Genomic DNA, 21,274 nt, shown 5'->3' with positions numbered 1-21,274 from the left:
TAAAACTAAAGCTGGGTGTTGCCTTTCCAACATTTGTCTCTACTATCATTTACACTATGTACTTTTTGTAAACATATCATATATCCTAAAGTAACTGATGATTCTCCATCTTGGTGCTAACTGGAAGTATCTTTAGTAAAAACTTTTAGTATCTATGATTTCTTAAGATGTACCGAAGAACCTCGTATTAAAAAGTATTCGGTTCTTTAATGTGCTAATCATGCTTGGAATACTTTCTTAGATATCATTGGTGTGGATGTTACCCAATCTAATATTTCTAGTTTGTTTAGCAAGGAAATAAAAACCATGAATAGATTATTCATGGATTACCAAAGGCATTCTATGCGTGGAACAGTTATTTCATGAACTATCTCCTGTTCCATTTATTTTTAGTACAAACACAATACAACATTGATGATGAAGAATAATTTGCATATCTAAATCTTATCAATGTAGTAACAGACTGTGGCATATACCCTTCTTCCAAAACTATTCCTGAGCCCATTTATGCACTACTGAAATCGACATTGATTTGAGCGTCATGTATATATACACATCTATGATCATGCAAAAACTACCTGAATGCAAATCCAAAACTGAATTTGCATGCAAAACATGTGGCCTTTTTAATAATCCCATTGAATGTTGGGAATAATATGGATTTGAATCTTTAACATTAGTGCTGCAGCAAATATAATGCAATAAATCTTTTTAATGCACAGAGCTCTCTTTACTCCTCAGTGCGTTTCTAGATTTTCTTTTCAACAAACAGAAACTTGTTGGTCCTGTAAAATTAATGGAGCAACCTTCAAGCACATGATGTACGACTGGTCTGGTTTAGATATTTCGGGCCCATATTTCGCCAATACTACAAAAGATCTTCTAATTCCCCTATCACTGGATAATATTCTAGTAAATTATTTCGGTACCTCAGATTAGATGCATATTAAATCTCCAATTTTGTAGAATCTATTGTCCATGGTTTACAAATTATTACAAAGCATTGGAAAGATGCACACAGTCTTAATATTAATGAATGTTGGAATTTACTGTGTGATGCCCCTAGAATTGAAGCTTGTGTAGCAAAAGAATACACAATCATACAAATATGAATTAAAATGGGCTGCTTTCATTGATTTTCTTAATTATTATCCACCTGTCGATGGTGTTTAACAATGTAGCCATAATTCTAATGTTTCCAAACCTCCATGCACTCTCAGTTTATCACTTATCACCTCCAGTTCTCACTCCCATTCCTTTTGTGTCTGTTCTGTTTTCATAATGTGGACTCTTATGAAATATCTGACAATATTATATTTATTCATTCTGATAACTTAATGTTTGACTATATTTATACTCGTTGGCTTATTAATTACCATTTATGAACACTTAATATTTATTGTTGCAAAATGTTATGGTATTAATTCAAAACTTGAATGCAAATTATTAAGCATCATGGGAGTTTTAACAAATTACTTTCAATGGTCCTTAGAACATACGTTTCATACCCCATTCTTTCGATTACTAAGTTTTTCAAGATCACGATACCCCCATCTTTTCAAGCTATAGGTCACCTATTAAATAGAACTGGGTATTGTAGGGGATGCATGGTATTACAAGTATGACACTGACACAATGGGTACAATTTGTAAAACCTTTATTGAAACGGTTGGGGTTGGAGAAACTCCTAGTCTGCCCTAAAACTAAGATGGCAGTGTTTTAGACCATCAAATAATAAATAACGCAGTCCTAGTGGAGTCTGTCAAATCAAAATGGCCTATGCTAACAAAACCTAATGCCTGCCCTATCTCTTGTATAAAAAGGTTAATAAAGGAGAAATGTATGCAAAAGGAAAAATCAGTGTTCAAATGAATAAATGTGGTTGAACCAGCTGTCCTCCCCACGTTAAGGCTCACGGAGTAAGGCTGTGCCTGTAGGCAGGATGACATACTCTGGCTTGGCTTCCAACACAAATACAGTTCTGGAACATGGATCAACGCCCATCTAGCCTTCCATGTTTAAGTCTCTTTTCTTGACTTTCAAAAATAATGTTTCAACCAAAAGTTCAAAGGTCCCCCCTCTGCTGGGTTCAGACCTCTCATAATAAAGTGCAACAAAAACCTGCAAGGGGGGCTTCCCCAAGCTTGCTTCACTTCGGGTCTCCCTCTGTCAGGCTTGGACCACTTTTGAATTTCTAAGTCTTTTCGAATGCGAGTGGCTTACTTTTCAGACCACTGCAGGACCACTTCGATTCAAAATGTATAATTCAACTTTTACTTCCCCCTTTCTAGGAGTTAAACTTTTCCATATCACTTTTGCTGTATATTCGCTTTCTCGCTTCGAACAATTTACCTTTCACAGAGACTTTCGAGTGGGCTTCTTCCTTTCACCGGACCACTCTGTTACGTAGTATCGCTGAGCTCGCAGCTGCCTTTTACTTCAAAGTTCATTCACAGGTCTGCCTTTCCTCACGTCTTATTCACATGCTTATAGCCTTCACTTGTGATAAATGTTGCTATTTCAAACTTTCACACACACCGGTCTGTCAGGTCTCTTGCCAAGTCACCGGCGTTTCTACTTTGCTTTACGATTTCCAATTCACGAGTAAAGGTTAGTACCACAGGCTTGGCCTTGCCTCCACTATTCAGCCGTTCATCCAGGAGGGTTGCTGACGTCCTTGAAACACAATGCAGTTTTCACTTGCAGGATCTGGCCTTCTCCATGCGTCTCTCATGGCCTGTCGGAGCCAAAGACCTCCAGTAAGGAACTCTGGTTTTCCGACCCGCTGCTCTCACCCCTTGGTCTGTCGCTCTGCTCCAATAGGTTTGTATTTGTCCCTGAAGCCTTGCTTCTTCTCGGTCTTTGCGTTCTGCCTTTTGTTTCGTGTGAGGAGAGCTAATTGTTATCAGGTGTATGCACTTAGAAATAAGTGCCTGATCCGATTAATGGGGAATGGCCAGTACGATGTGTGAAAGTTAATGTGGTTACTCTCAGTCTCCCTCTTCCTCGGCCCAGTGTTTGTGTAAAAAGGGTGGGGGGAGTTAAAAAAAAAAAAAAAAGGATGGTTTAGATAACCGAAATAGGGGGGAATACCGCATCTCGCTGTCGGCTGTCTTCCCCCTACTCCCCAAAGACCCCTCGCCCAGGTGATCCTCCCACACTGGTCCAGCCCCAGGGTATGGATCCAAAGGTGATGGCCGTGCCCTGGCCAAATGAGAGAGATCGATCCCCAGGGACTAGCGGGTAAGATACCCTCTGGTTTCTTATAGTATCCTTTATCAGCTTGTTAAAAAAATACTTGTTAGGTAGGATTGATGAATCTCCTCTTGTGATCCTTGATGGTGGTTTAAACCTAAAGATGTGTCACAATTTCCCTGAAAAAGAAATTGTTGATACTGAGGAATACAAGGCATTTGGAATTTCCTGACCTGTAACGAGCAACCTCAAAACAGATTGTAGAGCTTTGGAATGTATTACACTTTTGACGTAATCTTGGAAAGATCATTGAATGGGTGTTGTAAGGGCGCAGAAGGAGGACACTGACAAACAGGTGGCATGCTTGTTGGTATAAACTCTGTTTTAGTAAAAATAAAGAGGCAACCTATCCCTCCCTAACTCTAAGAGGCCTCAACTAAGGAACTAAGGAATCTGCCAAGTAATTGAAAAGAGTCCACCATTGTGTGTCAAAATGCCTACTTCTGTCCCTCACACTTGTAACTACTACTAAACAGGTAGTGGATCTTCTTGGTCCAGAGCAATGGCTCCTTTCTTCTGGGCAATGATCTATAGTTCCAATTGCAGATGGGAACTTCCTCTGTGGGAATTAATACCTTCCCCATGTCTCAGTTCCCTTCCAAGACACAAAACAAAGTTCCAGCTTGTGGTGTTGTAACGTTCTTAGTTCAAACTAAAAGCTTAAGATCCAACTCAAACATCATCCTCATTGGCCATAGTTTTCTCCACTATAGGGTCCCTGGAGAATGCCACCCTTCTCCAAGTGTCCTGTCCTCAATACTTTCACAGTGCCAGGTTAATGACTTGCTTCCCAGGGTCTTCCTTGGCTTTGCTTTATAGTACACGTGATAGCGGAGTATGGATTCCTTCCCCTGGCCTTTCTCAGGCTCTTTATCAAAGTTCACAGAGGCTGGGAGATTGACTCCCTAACTCACGCACTCCTCAGGCTTTCTGAGGCAGTTTGCAACGCCAGGGACAATGACTCCCTTCCCCTGGCTTTGGTGTGCCAAGAAAATGTCCCCCTTTTCTTGGCACCTTATTCTCACAGTTCTGCTTCACCAGGGAGTAGGATTCTCTTCCCCTGGCCTTCTTTTCACCTTCTAAGTGTGGGTCCCAGGCATCGAGGATTCTGCTGCTTTCCCTCGGCAGAGCTGGTTCACTTTCCTGCCAGATGCTGCACAAACAAGAGGATTTGTGATGCTCTTCTCACATCGCTGCGGGTCCCAGACCTGTACTTCTCTCTGTGGTTGCTCTGGCCAGCCTGGCTCACCCGTCTGCGAGGTACTGTGCTGAAGAAGAGGATGTGTGATGCACTTCTCAATTGGGTGCAGGTCCCAGACCTGGTGTTACGCTCACCTGATATGCCCGGGGCCGTCTGGAAGGCTCAGTGATCTGGAACCCTGGATGCGTAGTTGCCCAGTGCTGAATAATGAATCTGCAATTACAGAAGGGAGGATTTGTGATAACTGTCTCTAATGGGTGAATCTCCCACCTCCCTCTGACCGATTTCCTTCCCACTGGATTCTGTTCTCACCTTAGTTATTTGTAGGGTGAGCTATCCGTCCTGCGTTTCTTGTGCAGGGGCGCTTGACGTTTGTTGGCGAGCTGCCCGAGTTGCTTCACTGGTGCAGTATGTCTTCCTTGGGCCCAGGCCTGCTGTGGCCCCGAATCTGCTGGTAGGCAGGTAGGTTTGTTAATTGTAAATCTTTGTTCTGTATATGGTGGGAATTCGTTAATGTCTTTATCTCCTTCTTTTCAGGTGCAAAGGTCTTGATGCGGGAGTGCCAGATGGAGAGGCACGTTTCTAGGTAAGAGAAAGCGCGAAGCGCAGCACCTTTATTGTCTTTTAAAGCTAACCTATGTTTTCTTCTTCTCCTCCTCACAGGCCACTGTGGTGCTGCGAGTGGATGAGAGCGCAATGAAAAACAGGCCCCCGGAATCTGTTAAGGTAAGTACAACGATGTGCGGTTGTTTAATATTCAAAGCGAACCTGAATATATCTCTTTTCCGTTGCAGATGTTGCTGTGGTGCTCTGGATGGAAGCGTGGCGTAGCGCGATGGAATTCAGGTAAGACTGATGGAATTCGATGTTTTAGAAGCACGCGTTCTAATATTGTTTTTTCCCTTTCTCGTTATTGCAGGTCGCAATGTTCGAACAGCAGCTGTGGTAGCGGTTCGCCGGAAGTCCTTAAGCTAGTACTCACAGGTGAGTGATGTTTCTTTTTCTCTCGGTTTCCACCGATTGCAGCCCAGTTGAGATGCTGAGTGCTGGATGGTGTTTTCTCAGGTAAGACAGAATAATCTTGTTATTGTTCTTGCCGGATTATAGGAAGATGCTGAAGACCAGGAGCTGGACACGCTGCTGTTTGCTGCAGAACAAAGCATGTTCTGCAGTCAGGGTGTGGTTTATATAGCCCAGGGAAAGTAGTTCCAGGCCTGCCACACCCAAAATACTAGACCGCATGAACTAGACTGTGTGGGTGCTTCCATGTTGGATTTAAAGGCCCATGTACATAATTGGGACATATTTTGAACAGCCCTTCCTTCCTACATATGAGCCTGGTGCCAAAGGCGCCAGGACTGGCTCCAGGAGCCCTTTTGCAGTGGTTTTAAGGCCCTCAGGGTTCTGGTGGGAGCCTGCTTGTGGCACAACTTGTGCCCCCTCACAGTGGTCATGAAAGCACTCAACACCCACCGACCACCACCCCCCCCCCACCCCAAGGCCCCTCTCATGGTATCCTTCCTGTCCAGTCTGGGTTTGGTGGGGTTATCCAGGTGAAACCTCTTAATCAGCCGTGGTGCGTGAATATGTTCACTTGGTTCCCAAGTTCTGTCTTGAGGCCCTAACCCTTTCCAGTCCACTAAATAGTATAGCTTAGATCTGGTACGTTTCGAAATCAAGAATGTTTTTGACTTCAAATTCAGACTCCCCATCAACTAGCACAGGTTTTGGTGGTGTTAAGAATCGGGTTCCTGGTTGTACAGGTTTTACGAGTGACACATGGAACACCGGATGAATTTGCATGCTTGGTGGTAAGGCTAACTTGACGGCCACCGGATTTATCACTGATTTGATGGTATAGGGTCCTAGATATCTTGGACGAAAGGTCCGGGTACCTTTTATGGGCACATGTTTTGATGCCAACCAGACTTCGTCTCCAACTTGGTAATCAGGAGCTTTCCTTCGATGCCGGTCCGAGAATTTTTTTTGTCTGTCTTTGGCTTGCAGTAAATGTTCATTTGCCCTTTTGAAGGCTTGGGTTATGCTTGTGTGTAGAGTCTTTACCGCTGGCATTTCCAAGGTCGTGGGGGAGTCTAGTTCAGAGGTACGCGGATGTCTTTCGTATATTGTGTAGAACGGGCTTTGTCCCGTGCTGGTGTGTGTGGAGTTATTGTATGCGTATTCGGCTATCCATAACAAGTCTTTCCAATTCTCTTCCACTTGATGCAGCATGCAACGTAGATACTGTTCTAATGTCTGGTTTGTTCTTTCTGTTTGTCCATCCGTTTGGGGATGATGGCTAGTGGATAATCGAACATCGATTTGTGCCATGGTACAACAGTTCCTCCAGAAGTTGGATACAAATTGGCTTCAACGATCTGAGATTAGGACTGAGGGGAAACCATCCAGTTTTATAATCTGTTCAAGAAATGCTTTTGCCAGACCGGTAGTGCTAGGAAGTCCTTTGAATGGAATGAAATGTGCCATTTTAGAGAACAGGTCTACAACCACCAGAATGGTATTAAAACCTTGACAGGGAGGTAAGCCGTAATAAAAATCAAGAGAAAGAGTATGCCGGGGAGCTGGTGGAATATCCATTGGTTGTCGGAGGTCTGCTGGTTTCTGTTTTTTGTAATGTATTCTGTGCACATATCTCACAGGATAGAACAAATCGAGCAATGTCGTTACGCCAGTTTGGCCACCAATAATTCCGTTTAACCTTGGCTAGAGTCTTAGCAATTCCGGGATGGCCTTCGATCAGGGAACCGTGATAAGCAGACATGACCAATTCTTGCAGATCTTTACTTGGTAGATGTAATTGTTCCCTGAAGTAGGGTAATCCATCCAGAACCGTGTGATGTTCATTTTGGGAATTCCATTTCTGCAAGTTCTCGGGGTTCATTAAGGTTCGAATCTTATCTTGCAGTTCACTCAGAGTCAATGTGGTGGTGAGTCCCAGTAGTTTATCACTTGGGATGATGGCAACAGGTTCCAGGGTACTGTTTGTTTTCTCTTCAACACCCATCCGAACTCCCGGTCGGAATGTTATTACATAATCGTATTCTGTGAAGAATAGAGCCCACCGCAACTGTCGTGACGAATGGGCTTTTGCTGACTTTAGGTATTGAAGGTTTAGGTGATCTGTGATTACTGTGATGGTATGTCTGGCACCAAATAGATACTGCCGCCAGGCTTTGAATGCTGATTTTATTGCCAACAATTCTTTGGGCCTCATTAAATGGTAGGCGGTAAGGGTTTACCGGTACCGGTAAATCCTTACCGCCTTACTACGAGGTCCCTTTGCGGGTTGGGCAATTTAACGCCTGCTTTTTGCAGGCATTAAAAATCCAACCCGCAAAGGGACCAGGGAGCTAATTGCGGTACCATAATTAGCGCCTTCCCCATTCCCATTATGCCCTATGGGGCAAAAATGGGAATGGGGAAGGGCAATGGAGGAAGGAGGAATTACCACCTTCCCAACCTTGGAATAGGGCGGTAATTCCCCTTTCCTCCAAGGCGGTACCGGTAAATTACCGGCATGAACCATGGCGTTAATAACGCCATGGTTTACCGCCTACCGTGTAATGAGGCCCTTTGTCTGTAATTGCATAGTTAAGTTCTGGTGGTGAGAATTTACGTGACCAAAAGTCCACGGGGTGTAATCGTCCTGTCTCTGGATCTCTTTGAGAGAGAACTGCTCCCATAGCTACGTTGGACACATCAGTTTCCACTACATAGGGGAGATCAGGGCGAGGATGTCGTAAAATTGGCGTGGAGGTGAATCTTTTCTTGAGTTCTTGAAAGGCCTGTTCTGCCTCTCCAGTCCATTGGAATTTTTAGTTGTTTTTTCTCAGTAACGATGTGATTGGGTGGACTATCCATGAGAAATCTGGATCGGTGATAAAAATTGGCAAAGCTGAGCATGCTTTGGGTTCCTTTAAGTGAAGAAGGTGACGGCCAATTAAGGATGGCATCTACTTTGTGTAAATCCATCTGGACTCCATTTGGCAAGAGAACAAAACTGAGGAACTCAACTTCGGTGACATGGAAGGAGCATGCTGGCGAAGTATTGCAAGGACTGAGCGAACATGTTCCACATGATCTCTTTCAGAGGGGGAATACACCAGGATGTCGTCAATATAGATGAGGGCACAGACATTGATTAATTCCCGTAATACATCATTTGTGAAGTATTGGAATGCTGCGGGAGCGTTGCACAGTCCGAAAGGCATTACTTGATATTTGTACAGGACATACTTGGTGCGAAACGCGGTTTACCATTGATCCCCTTTCTTAACACGTACAAGGTGGTATGCTCCTCTGAGGTCTAGTATGGTGTAGATTCGGGCATCCTTGACTTGGTCCAACTGTTCCGGCATAAGGAGCAAAGGGTAGCAGTTTTTTACAGTGATTTCATTAAGTGCGCGGTTATCGATGCAAGTCCTCAAATCTCCTTCCTTCTTGGGTACAAAGAATAAGGGAGAGGCTACCGGTGACTTTGACGGGCTGATAAACCCATTAGCCAGGTATTGATCCAGATAGGACTTCAAGTGGAGATTTTCGGTTTCCGTAAGTGCATAAATTCGACCACAAGGAACCTGTGCGCCAGGTATCAGGTCGATCTGACAGTAATAGGGCCTATGTGGCAGTAATGTGTTAGCCTGTTCGTTCTGAAAAACATCTTGATAATCCCGATATTATTTTGGTAAGGTGTCCATTAGTTCTGTGATCTCCAATGCTATTCCTTGAACAGATTTCAGGTTTGGCTGTGGTATAGATTTCGGATAGCAAGCGTGGGCACATTCGTCAGAAAAGGTCAGTCTCTTTGCTCGCCAGTCTATGTGGGGATTGTGAGTTACTAACCATGGCATCCCTAAGATCAACCGGAACTGAGGAGCTTTGATGAGGTCAAACGTGATTGCTTCTTGATGTCCTTCCTGACACAGAAAGGTTAATTCTGTTGTACTTTGGGTTACTGGTCCCAAAGCAATTTCTGTACCGCCAACAGTAGTTACCTTTTCAGTTGTCGGTTTTGTGCATAAGGGAAGCCCCATTTCCGTTGCCAGATATCGATCTATGTAATTACCAACTGCTCCGCTGTCTATATATGCCTCTGTGGCATGCATCCATGACGGCCGTTGGCGATTGATCAAGGTTACTGGTAGGGCGAAATGTGAGGTCTGTGACTCATCCTTCTCGCTCGACAAGCGGACCTCTACGTTTGCCGGGCCTGGTAGTTTTCCGATTCCTTTCCATCATCTTCTTTCTCTGTAGCACCTACCACCTTCCTTGGAGGTTTCACTGGGCATTCTTTGAGGTAGTGACCGGATTTACTGCAGTATAGGCATAACTGTAGCATCTCCTCTTGTCTCTTTCAACCTTGGTTAAAGGGGGTCGTACTCCTCCAATCTGCATGGGTTCTGTGGTATTTTATGATGGACGTTGAACATTATCTTTTGAACGTACGTACATGGCACGATTTTCGAGTCTACTTCGGTCTGTTCTTCGATCCTGTAATCTGTGGTCCAACTGAACTACCAGGTTGATAAACTCTGCATAGTCTTTAGGTGGGTCTACCACTTGAGAAGGACGTAGCCCCCGTTGAAACAACTTGGTCCTTTTATCTTCTGGCCACCCCGCTTCTACAACCAGTCTGTTAAAGGTGGCAATATAAGTCAGCAAATCTTTATTCCATTGGCAGAGGGACAGGAGTTCGTTATCAAGAGCTTGTCCATGCAAGTATCGAGCAAATAACTTTTCCATCTCCTGTTAAAAACCCTTGAAGTTCTGCAGTAATGGGTCTTCCTGGCTCACTAAAAAGGTACCGACGAGTCTGTGGCACTTCCACTCAAATATGATAACACAAACGCCAAACTCACCTGGTCGTTTCGGAAAGCCCCAGGCCTACAAAGAAAATGGAGGTGGCACTGGTTCATGAATGTGGTGTACCTTCTGGGGTCTCCATTAAACCGTTCTGGTGGTGCCATGGGTACTGCTCCCGGCAACGTTATCTGTACTGGATTGACTGATGATCGTGTAGCAACGGATGGGGTGAATCCGGGCAATGGAGCCTGCCCCGCCTGTGTTTGTAGTAGCTGTTTGCTTAGTTCTTCAGTACGGTCTTTTGTGACTATTAACTCTCGTCATAAGACATTGGTTTCCTGCCGGGCTGCGTGTACCTCGGCGCGTATTTGTCACAAAAGCGTGTTCTGCAGTCAGGGTGTGGTTTATATAGCCCAGGTAAAGGAGTACCAGGGAAAGTAGTTCCAGGTCTGCCACACCCAAAACACTAGACCACATGGCTTGGTTCTTAGAACTAGACTGTGTGGGTGCTTCTATGTTGGATTTAAAGGCCCATGTACATAAATGGGACCTAGTTTGAACAGCTCTTCCTTCCTACATATGAGCCTGGTGCCAAAGGCCTCAGAGTGGTCATGACACCTGGCTTTCGTATCTCTTGAAACCTTCCAAAGCCCCACCAAGTGTCCCAGCAACCCTGGTACCTGTGAGAGCCTTGACTACACTCTCCGGGTGGTGTGCATCTTTTTCATGTCTTTCCTGGGTTTCTGTGGTCTTTGTTCGCCTTTCTTTATGCTGCGGTGGCTCAGCAGCACTCTGCTGCTCGCCGGCAGCGTGTCTGTCTCTGACCATGAGGTTCAGTGGTCTTTGTCATCTGGAGGTTGGCTCTCATAGCCTTCTGGGCCATTCAACCTCAGCGAACGGCGGGTTAGCTTCCCAGCAGGCCGGTAAGCGTCCCAGACACAGTGTTCGAGTTCCTCTGTTTTCCCATTTCTCACAATCCCAGGTCCTCCAGGAATGACTTCTCTCTGGGTTCCTCTAGAGAGGGTCAAACTCTGTTTCGAGTCCCTCCTCACTTCTTATGTTCATACAGTGTCCACATTGACTGGAACACTTACTTTGGTTCTGCGGTACGTTCCTCATAGCTCTGCACTTCTTCATCCCAGTACTGACATGTCCAAACGCCAATGGGTTAGTTGGATGCTTCCTTGTCCCAATCTTCCAGTGTACTTCAGGTGGGTAGTCCCTACTGTTCCTCATCTTAGTGTTTCTCATGAAGGTTGTGCTATCTACCCTACATAAACACATGGAAGGGTGGGGAACTAGTGTGCCCTGTATAGGGTAGGAAGATGAGGGAAGTTTTGGTGCGGAGTGGACATACCACGTTCTCCTCGGATAGTCATCCCTATTCCCATAGGGGGGATCCCTCCCCATGAGAACCACCCGCTGAGTACCACCCCCAGGAGAACTATCAGGTTGTGGCCCCACATCCCTGGCCTCATGTGAAGGGGCTCCCCCCCAAGGGAGAAGAGATGGCATCCAAGGATTCGTCACAATGTGTAAAACCAGGTGCACCTGGGAAAAAAACTGTCTCTGGTACTAGAGGCACCACAACAATCGACTATATTTGTGTTTCTGTTGAATTTTTCCACACAAAGTCCTTTGAAAGAATTGCTAGAACAAAGAGTGATCACTCCCCATTTTCAGTTGCATTGAATTTACAGATTCCGGCGACCAATGGAAAGAGGAACAATTTATTTCTGGAAGGTTCATTATCTAACAATTGCAGAATTTTTTGATGTCTAAAAGAAGATAAGGATACTATAATTACTAAACTATTTAAAGAGAATTTACCTCTTACAGAGTAATGTCTTAACAGACATATTGATGACATGATGGTTGTTGAAGCTTTTACATTGATTACTCAGGGATTTAAAAAAGGACATTGACGAAACAAATGCTGCACTTTCCCCATAATATATCTAGGGGACTACCGTGGATTAATGGAGGATGCAAAAATTACCATACCCTTCCTTTGTCAATATTAAAACTAAAAAGTAGACATCTGATGGAGATTAGACACACTAGAAACCACTATAAAGCTGTGGGAGAAGAAAAATACAAACAAGAAAATAAAGAAATAGCTTGGGAAGAACTTTTGCAAGCATCAATTTGATTTAACGCCCGACGGTTTTGGGAATTGGTTACCCAAGTGCGCGGCTGGGACACAGCTGGTACGGTGGAAGTTAATGTCCCGGAGGAGTGCTGAGAAACCCATTTGACAATACTTTACAATGTGCAATCTACTTTAGTGAATAATATCCCTAGTCAGGAACGCCAAATTATAAGCCCTCCATTTAAATTAACAATTTCCGTCACAGAAGTAATTAAAACTATTCGGTTGATGAAAACTAATAAAAGTCGGGGTTGTGAATGGGTTCCAGCGGAAATGTTTAAATACGTCATGGAAGTATGGGCCCCATTATTGGAAAGCGTTTAACTCATTTATTGAACTGAATGTTTACACAGAGTCCTGAGTTATAGCAACAATGATTTTGATCAACAAAAAAGGAGATAGATCAGATCCTAGACATTATGGACCCATATCTCTTCTGGACAACTCGAATAAGATGTTTGGTAAAATTCTATGCAATTGAAAACGGAGGTCCAAGTACAGCCCTCAAGAGCCCCTTCATGACTCTCAGCCCGAAGACAGAGACACTCTTATGCCCTGCACTGTCATTTTCGAGGTATCACAGATGTGAAAAACATTACTCTCTCAGACAGCCATTCAGGCCATACCCACTTGATAACCTGGAGGAGATGGAGATGTCAGCAATCGAACAAGTCGACTGACCGCAGATCAAGAAATCAATAACATCATCACTGACATCACAACGTAGCCGCACTTAGACATGAAGTATATAGCCATCCATTAACAAAGTTACATGAACATGCATTAGTTTATTGCATATAGACATGAAACACATGCTTATGACTGATGCAGGTAGATGATAGACACACATACATATCTCTCTATATACAGTAACATTATTTGCCAAAACTGTACCGCAAGACGCCAAAGTATACGTATACCAGGCGTGCAAATGCGTTATTGCCACTAACATGAAAGAGCCATAAGGGAGAAATATGGAAGCCATAGACCGGCTGAAATGAATAGGGAAGGGGAGACAGGCCTCGAATACATGGAAGGGCTTGCATGATTGCTGCAGCCAGATGCAAGCTGAAACGATGCACCAAGCCAAGGACGGGCGGAGACGGAAATTTCCTGGTTAGCAAGACGATAAGCCACCTGAGAGAAATAGACTAAAATCCCCATAGTTGCAGGAAAGAGAGCTCCATTTCGTGGTCTCAACACACGTGACCCAGCAGAACAAAATAATGCCCATTCAATCAAGGTGGACGGAGAGAAGCTGTTCCCATCAGAACAAAGATGGAAGGATACAACTGCTGCTCTCAAACTGCTAAATTAATGCACTCTCGCAGGCTTAGGTGATCAGGGATGGCAACATTAGGAACACACAGCCTCTCCATGTTCTTTCTCATTTCCTTGAAAAGGTACACTCAGTCTGGTAACCGTCCAGGGTCCCAGGGCTGGGAGGACACATTCTGACCAATCCAGAGTCATCTTCCATTTGGAGAAATATATGTTGCACAAGCCAATGGTCCCTCTGCGTCCATGCAACATTGTATATTGACACATGTAGAGGCGGTCCCAGGAGGAGCCACCAGATACGGCTATCCAAATGGAAAACTAACCCATTTAGGAGATATATGTAATGTACCTAAGCTGACCAATGTAAATGCCCAATATGCTTTGGGGTCAGAGCTTGGTTTTATGACATCCTGCCTGGATAAAACCAGTTGACACACGCTCAAAAGAAGAGAACTCTAGAGAAATGCTGTTTTTCTAGAGTGATCCCCGTCATTTGCTAGCTAATAAAGACAGTAAACATTTCCCGATGGCCGAGTCTTCCGTTGTTGTGGCAGGGAGAACGGGCCCAAGTTTCTCTCTGCTGGTAATTGGGGGTAACTGCTATACGGTCCCTGCCGCAAATTCTCACTAAACACAACAGGTTAGAACAATGGATTGTCAATCAAGATATTTAACTCCTATTCAATATGGCTTTCTGGAGGACTTAATATTGTCCACCAAAGTTTACAATGAAATTTGCTCTTGACAATGTCAGTCCATATCAGAAGAAAACCAAGGTCCAAAGCCTTTATGGACATGAGCATCAGTTTTGATTCCCTTAAATGTAACGTATAGACGATTTTGGCTTGTATGTGTATCTCTGAGGATCTTTTAGCAGCCTTTGTAGCTTTACACTCTAAAAGCGCGAGCGTAGGATTTGTTAATCAGTGCCACTTGATCTGAGATTTTCAAGTCACAAGAGCTGTGAAACAGGGCTGTGAATGGGCTCCTTTATTATTTAGCCTACACCCTAATGGTCTATAGGGGCACCTGGTTCATTTAGCAATGGATGTCCCAACTGTAAACAAGGAAAACTCCAGATTGTATTAAATGTGGATGACTCCATCCTGATTGCTTGTCCACCCAGCGTGCAACATAAATTATTTGTGGCCTTCACTCCCCATGTGGCCATTTTAGACCCAATAGTGAATGTAACTAAATCAAAAATGTTTGGCCCTGGTGGCTAGCATTATCGTTTGTTTCTTTTTAAATGCTAAGGAGAAAATGTTCTGCACATATGCAAGTTTAGCTACTATAGCACTTAATGAGAAATTGAACGCTAAAAAACATATTGAGAAGACTGTTCATATGAAGCAGGAAATTGGTGGCAATCACTTTTGTTTTAGATATAAACTACAACCATCAAATATGATTGTGAAAATGTATGAAGCTCAGAAAACGTTTATGTAGTAATGATGATGTTAAACAGCTAAAGTTTGTTGAAAACAGTTTTTTTTTTTTACGGTTATTGGGTTAACCCTCTTGAGCCCCTAACTTTGCTTTGCATAAGGAATGGCCTCTCCTTTCTATTACAGAATTAATTATGTTTTTACCTGCTCGTCTTTTAAAAAAAAATAGTTGGGAATCCTAATGGTCATATTTAGTAACTTTATTCTGAAGGATCTAGTAGTACATCTGAATAGAAAATTGATACTGAGGCTTAAACACATATCGGATAAGATAAATCTGGTAATACCCATTGAAACATGGCCTGAACCTTAGATCATGATTAAAACCACAGTATCTGCGCTTATTGAAACATTATCTGCTCAGATGAAATCTGAAAGGGAGCATAAGGTACTCTATTTAGTCACAAATAGGATTATTCTGAAAGGTGCCACGCAGACATATTATTTTCACCCTTCTTTGAGGGACCATATTTTGATAACAAGCCTTAGATTAAACGGTTTACCTACAAATCCACAGTTTATTGTGACAAATCCAGGGAATTTGTCCCTTCTCCCCAAGGAGGAGCCTCCCCCTGTGTGACTAGGCAGGCGAGACTTCTACGCAATACCCTCCCTATGGGTTTGGGTAAGCAGGATATCACTGGAAGTCAGTATGTATAACTGGGGGGGTGGTAGCTGCCGAAAGAATGAAACCATTCTTGAATTATAGAATGTTGTATTAATTGCAGGGAACTGTGACGGTGTTAGAGCTAATCACCCTATTCCCAGCATGCAAGTATTTCAAATTTTGCTTACATTTAGAATAATAACAGAGTTTTTTTCAGAATAAATTATAACAACTGTTATAAACCCCTTAATTCCAGGGACATGTGTTTATTTACATGTATTGTAAATTAAAATCAAGTGGACAAAACATATACACAAAGAAAAATCATTGTTATTATGTGTAATCAAGGAATGGGGCAATGTTCAAATCCATGTTTCCCCACATCTAAACTGAGCATAAGTCTTAGAATAGGAGTGGATAACAATGTTGGATTTAGCAAGAGATTACTTTCTTCATGAAAAATAATGGATTCCTAATATCAAGACTGGAAAAGATCATCATAGGCAATTTACTGATTCTGCTAACTTCTATAAAACATGGATAGATTGTAATATATCCAGTGTTTGCACAACTAATTGTGATCCAATGCCAACAAACAAATTAACAACCAAGGTTTAGTACATTTTGCTGAGAGGATGCTGTTGTTAACTAGGAACATGACATTTTGGTTAGGCAAAGAAAGTGTTCCAAGTGCATTGTTCTTGGGGAGGTCTGGGCCTAACTGTTTGGTTGTTAATCAAGCAGAGCCTTGTTGTTTATAGTGAGATATTACACATTAGTTGAGTAGTGGCCAATCCTTGGTCTATGTCGGGAAAGAGACTTTCCAGGTGTTGGACTGACGGCAGGTAAATACCTGCTGCAGTGACAGTTCGGCTTTTGAATGGACAGCCTTCTTCTGGGCCAGTAGGATTGTGAGAGCCTAAAAAACGTGTAAGAAGAAAAAACAGGAATAGTCCGTTTAGAAAGGAAAACTTGCTCGTATTTTACATTTACAGCAAGTAATGCTGGGTCAACAGTTAAAAATTGACACAGAAACACATGAAGATGTGTGTTCTGATATGAGAGGGATAAAATTAACTAACCTTGGGTAGGTCCGGGCTTGGAAAGTTGGGGTAAAAATCAAACTTGAACTGGAATGTGGTAATAAAGATCCAGTAGCAGTATGAGGGTGAGACCCTAGCTGGACGTTATAGAATTGGTCTGGTGTATGCAGGAAAGTCCACTGGGGTAGCTGGAAACCTAAGATAAAACAAGAAAAGAAAAAAAAGAAAAAAGGGGGATGATTTCTAGTTACTGGACAGTTTACTAAGCAGCCATCGATAAGTAGGCGGTAAAAAACGTACGCCATATTCTTACCTAGTATGGGATTGGACTGCTGTTTGGCTGGGATGGAGGCAAATCCATGGTGGAGAGTGTATCTGCAAGGAGCCAGAAGCGGTCAAAAAATTAGGACTTGTTTGCTGTTTTGGTGGAGGCGCCTGTAAAGTAAAATGGCAGGCCATTAGTAGATGGCTACAGGAGAGTGCAATCTAACATATGGTAGGAGAAAGAAAAGGGTACTGAGTGTGAGCCTGCTGGAGCCTGCTGGAGGCTGCTGGAAGCGTGAGCCTACCTCCAGGGGGCAGATAAGTAGAGCGTCGTAGTCCGCTGCGAGCTTACGGTGGGCTCAGGGCTGTGACCGAACTGTATCCCAACAGAGCGGTGTGCTGCATGTTCTGAGCATGCGTCTGGGATTAGTAGGCTAGAAGGCTCACGGTTTGCGCGCTCCTCTGCGCATGCGCTGAGAAATAGCGGCACGGTTGGGATGCGCTGTATAGTACCCCTCTACGCAATGCTGAGCGTTGCTAACATAGCGCATGCGTAGGGAGGGACAGAAAGTGTTGTGTCCCTGCCATGTTGTAATGGTATATTGCTGGGACAGCAGGGCTGGTATGCGACACCGCGTGGTGCAGGCGCTCTTTACATACAAAGGCTGGGGTACTTGTTGTGTCCCTGCCACGGTGTAATGGCATAATAATGGGACAGCAGAGTTGGTATGGGACGCCGTATGGTGAGGGCGCTATTTACATACAAAGGCTGGGGCAGTGGGAGGGTATATGTATTAACCCCTCACATGTTGCAAGATGCCTTTCGATGTAGCAGAATCCAAATATCATTGAAGCGAGTTGCTGATGAGGAGTGCAGGCGTTATTTCCATACAGAGGCTGAGGCGGTGGGAGGGTATATATATAAAAAACACCCTCACTTGTTACAGGATGCCGTTGGGCCCAAGTTTACAGTATGTAGAGATAGATGGGAAATAGGTTCAGTTGGTGGTAATTTTCTGAAGGGGAGGCTTCATTTAGCCCTTGTTCAATTGTCCGTAATTTGAAAATCCACCAAGCCTCTTTGTAATTTAAGGCATTTTTGATGTTTGAGGTATTTTGGATCTTGTCAAGGACCCACCATTTCATCTGATCTTTTGTATGTTGAAGTTACATAAAGTGGGAAACCAAAGGTGCTGTGGTGGAGCGGCATCTTATTTTGGAACGGTGTTCGCCGATACGTTTGTGTAGCGGTCTTGTGGTTTGGCCCAAGTAACGGAGGCCGCAGGGGCACTCTAGGGCGTAAATCACATTGGGAGTCTTGCAGTTGGTAAATTGTCTGAGAGACCAGTCTTTCCCTTCAATTTTGAAGGATTTGGTTTTGCTTGTATATTTGCAGGCTGTGCAGTTACCCCATGGATAGTGGCCTGTCATTGTTCGAAGTTTCCACATACCTGTTCTGATGGTTTTTTTGGGGAGACTAGCATGTGCGAGCCATTCGCTGAAATTTTTGGATCTCTTGAGAGCCATCCTGGGTATTGGTTCGTCGCAGATTTTGTAGACCAAGAGGCCAGAATTGTTTTATGATTTTCTTGATTCAGTTGGTATCTGGGCCGAAAGTAGTCACACAAGTGATGCGATCTTCTGGTGTATCATGGTTTCTGGGTTGGAGTAAGGTTTCCCTTGGAATGCATAGGACTCTTTTGCGTGTGTTCTTAAGTAGTTTCCTTGGGTATCCGTGTGCCAATAGTTTAGATTCAAGGTGTGAAGCGTGCTGCCGGTATTGTTGTGTTTCCGAACAGTGCCTGCGTACTCTAATAAATCGGTCGAATGGTAAGTTAGTTCTCAGGCTTTGCGGGTGACTGCTTTTGAAGTGGAGCAGTGTGTTGGGGTCAGTCTCTTTCCCATACAGCGTACATTGGAGCCTGTTGTCATCTGTAGTGATCGTCAGGTCCAGAAAGTTTATAGCTGTTTGACAGTTGTTAAGGGTGAATTGAATCTCTGCTGATTGAGTATTCAGCCATGTGTGGAATGAGACGAGTTCAGGAGTTGTTCCTTTCCAAACAAACAGGACATCGTCTATGTATCTGTACCAATTTTGAATTTTGTTCAGGAATGGATTATGTAAATTCAGAAAAACAAGGCTTCATACTCTGCCATAAAGATGATTGCTAAACTGGGGGCAAATGCTGCCCCCATGGCAGTACCACTGATCTGTAAGTAGAATGTTTCATCAAAAGTAAAGAAGTTTTTCATCAGTGCAAGAGCTGAAGGATGAAGTTGACGGGCACTCTTCTTCGTTCCATATGGGAACTTAGGGGACAATGGCTCCCAGTCGAAGAAGCTTGGAACATCTCCCTTAAACCCCAATGTCCCACATATGTTATGCATACATGAGAGCGGATGATGGTATTAATGTGGTGGTCTTCAAACTGGAGGGCCCGAATGATGTCCAGGGGGTCCCAGACTCTTTACAAAAGGGATTAAGATGACTGTGTTTAATATAACGTAAGATGTTCTACTGCTTGTATTTTCTATTAAAAGCAGTCACTGTAATCCTTTTTTAAAAAGAGCCTCCCACCGCTCACGGAAATCCTTTGGGCCCCCTAGCGGGGCGAACCCCTCAGTGGGGGGGGGGCAAGAAAGAATATTTTTACTCAGGTGTGTGGGGGCATGGTATGAAAATGTTTGAATACCACTGTATTAATGTAATGGAGCACTCACACATGTTTGGCTTGGTTGCTGACCCCACCTTAAATAAGAAGCCCCAGGACCAAGGGAATGGAGTCCTTCCATTTGTTGACCGGCATATAAGGGACCTGGCCCTTACCTGGGAGAAAGGAGCTGACATGTATCCAGCCAACCCGGAGGAAGCCATGCAGAGCGTACATCGCTGATACACTGCGGAGGAAATACAGCCTGGAGGCAGGACCATGACAGCTACATAGTGGGTGGAGAGCCTGTGCAACGCAGCCCAGCCCAGTTGTTCCTGAGTTCCGCAGTTCAGAGGTCTCTGTCAGCAAGAGATCAAACCTCAACCAACACTGAGATGGAAGTACCAGAGAGAAGGCATCCGCAAAGATAATTGCTGCAAGGGGAAACAAGGAACTGGCATCAAGCACAAGAAAGTTCCACTGCAGACAGAGCAACCGTCTCCCCCTTGGAAGGAGCACACAGAACAGCAGGTACGCAGGATGCAATAAGCAGAGAAACGAGGGCGTTCGAGCTCCGCGGCACAATGCAAGAAACTCTGATTATGAAACCATTTAAGTAGTTTAGGGGCCACAGTGGCCTAGTGAAGAAGAGAAAATAAACTCCAATGAAGGGGTTCCAAAAATCACAAACAGAAGAAGGGAGAACTAGAAACCAGGATATAGAAGAACCACTAAAAGTGGAAAATGAGAAGCATACACCATAGAAACGGGAAGAGGAAGAAAAATCCTGAGAGGGAGTTGTGTAAAGGACGTATCCTTCCAGAAAGAGAAACACAGTCGAGGGGCAACAGCCGGAACGAGACAGATACCCAAAGTCACAGACAGTGGCTAGAAACCCATAATCAGTTAGCTGAATACGAATCTACATGCTCACGCGGGACCACCCAGAGTTATCCCCATCGGAGAACGGCAGTGACCTGAAGGGTGCGGGGAGTCAAAGCAAACTCTTTAGAACACAACCATCTCTTAGGAATCCGACAATCTGGTTTCAGACCCCAACACGGAACAGAAACCGCCTTGGTTGACCTTAAGATACAAATTGACGAGTTGAGAGACGAGGGCAAGACAGCATTCCTGCTGCTCCTTGACCTCTCAGCAGCATTTGATTTAGTCGACCATGAGATTCTGTGCAAACACCTCGAGTCGGCCGCACACTTCTCCCAAGAGGCAATAGGCTGGATTCAGTCCTTCCTCAGTAACAGAACAATGTGCGTCTTCTCACCGTTAGCAGCTGCTGACCCCACGCCCATTGCCTGCGGCGTGCCTCAGGGCTCCTGCATCTCACCTACCTTCTACAACATCTTTACAAATCCCCTTTTCTATGATCTCGATGGTCTGGGTATCACCTACACAAACTATGCTGATGATACCCAGATCCTCATCCCGTTGACGGGGGATTATGAGGATTTGGCCTTTGTAAACAGAGTGTACCTCATCATCCAGGCATGGATGGCCTCACATGGACTATACCTGAATGATGACAAAACAG

This window comes from Ambystoma mexicanum, chromosome 11 (genome assembly GCF_040938575.1).
Source record: "Ambystoma mexicanum isolate Mex_15411 chromosome 11, UKY_AmexF1_1, whole genome shotgun sequence".
Lineage (NCBI taxonomy): Eukaryota > Metazoa > Chordata > Amphibia > Caudata > Ambystomatidae > Ambystoma > Ambystoma mexicanum.
Note: the sequence above shows the minus strand (reverse complement) of the source record.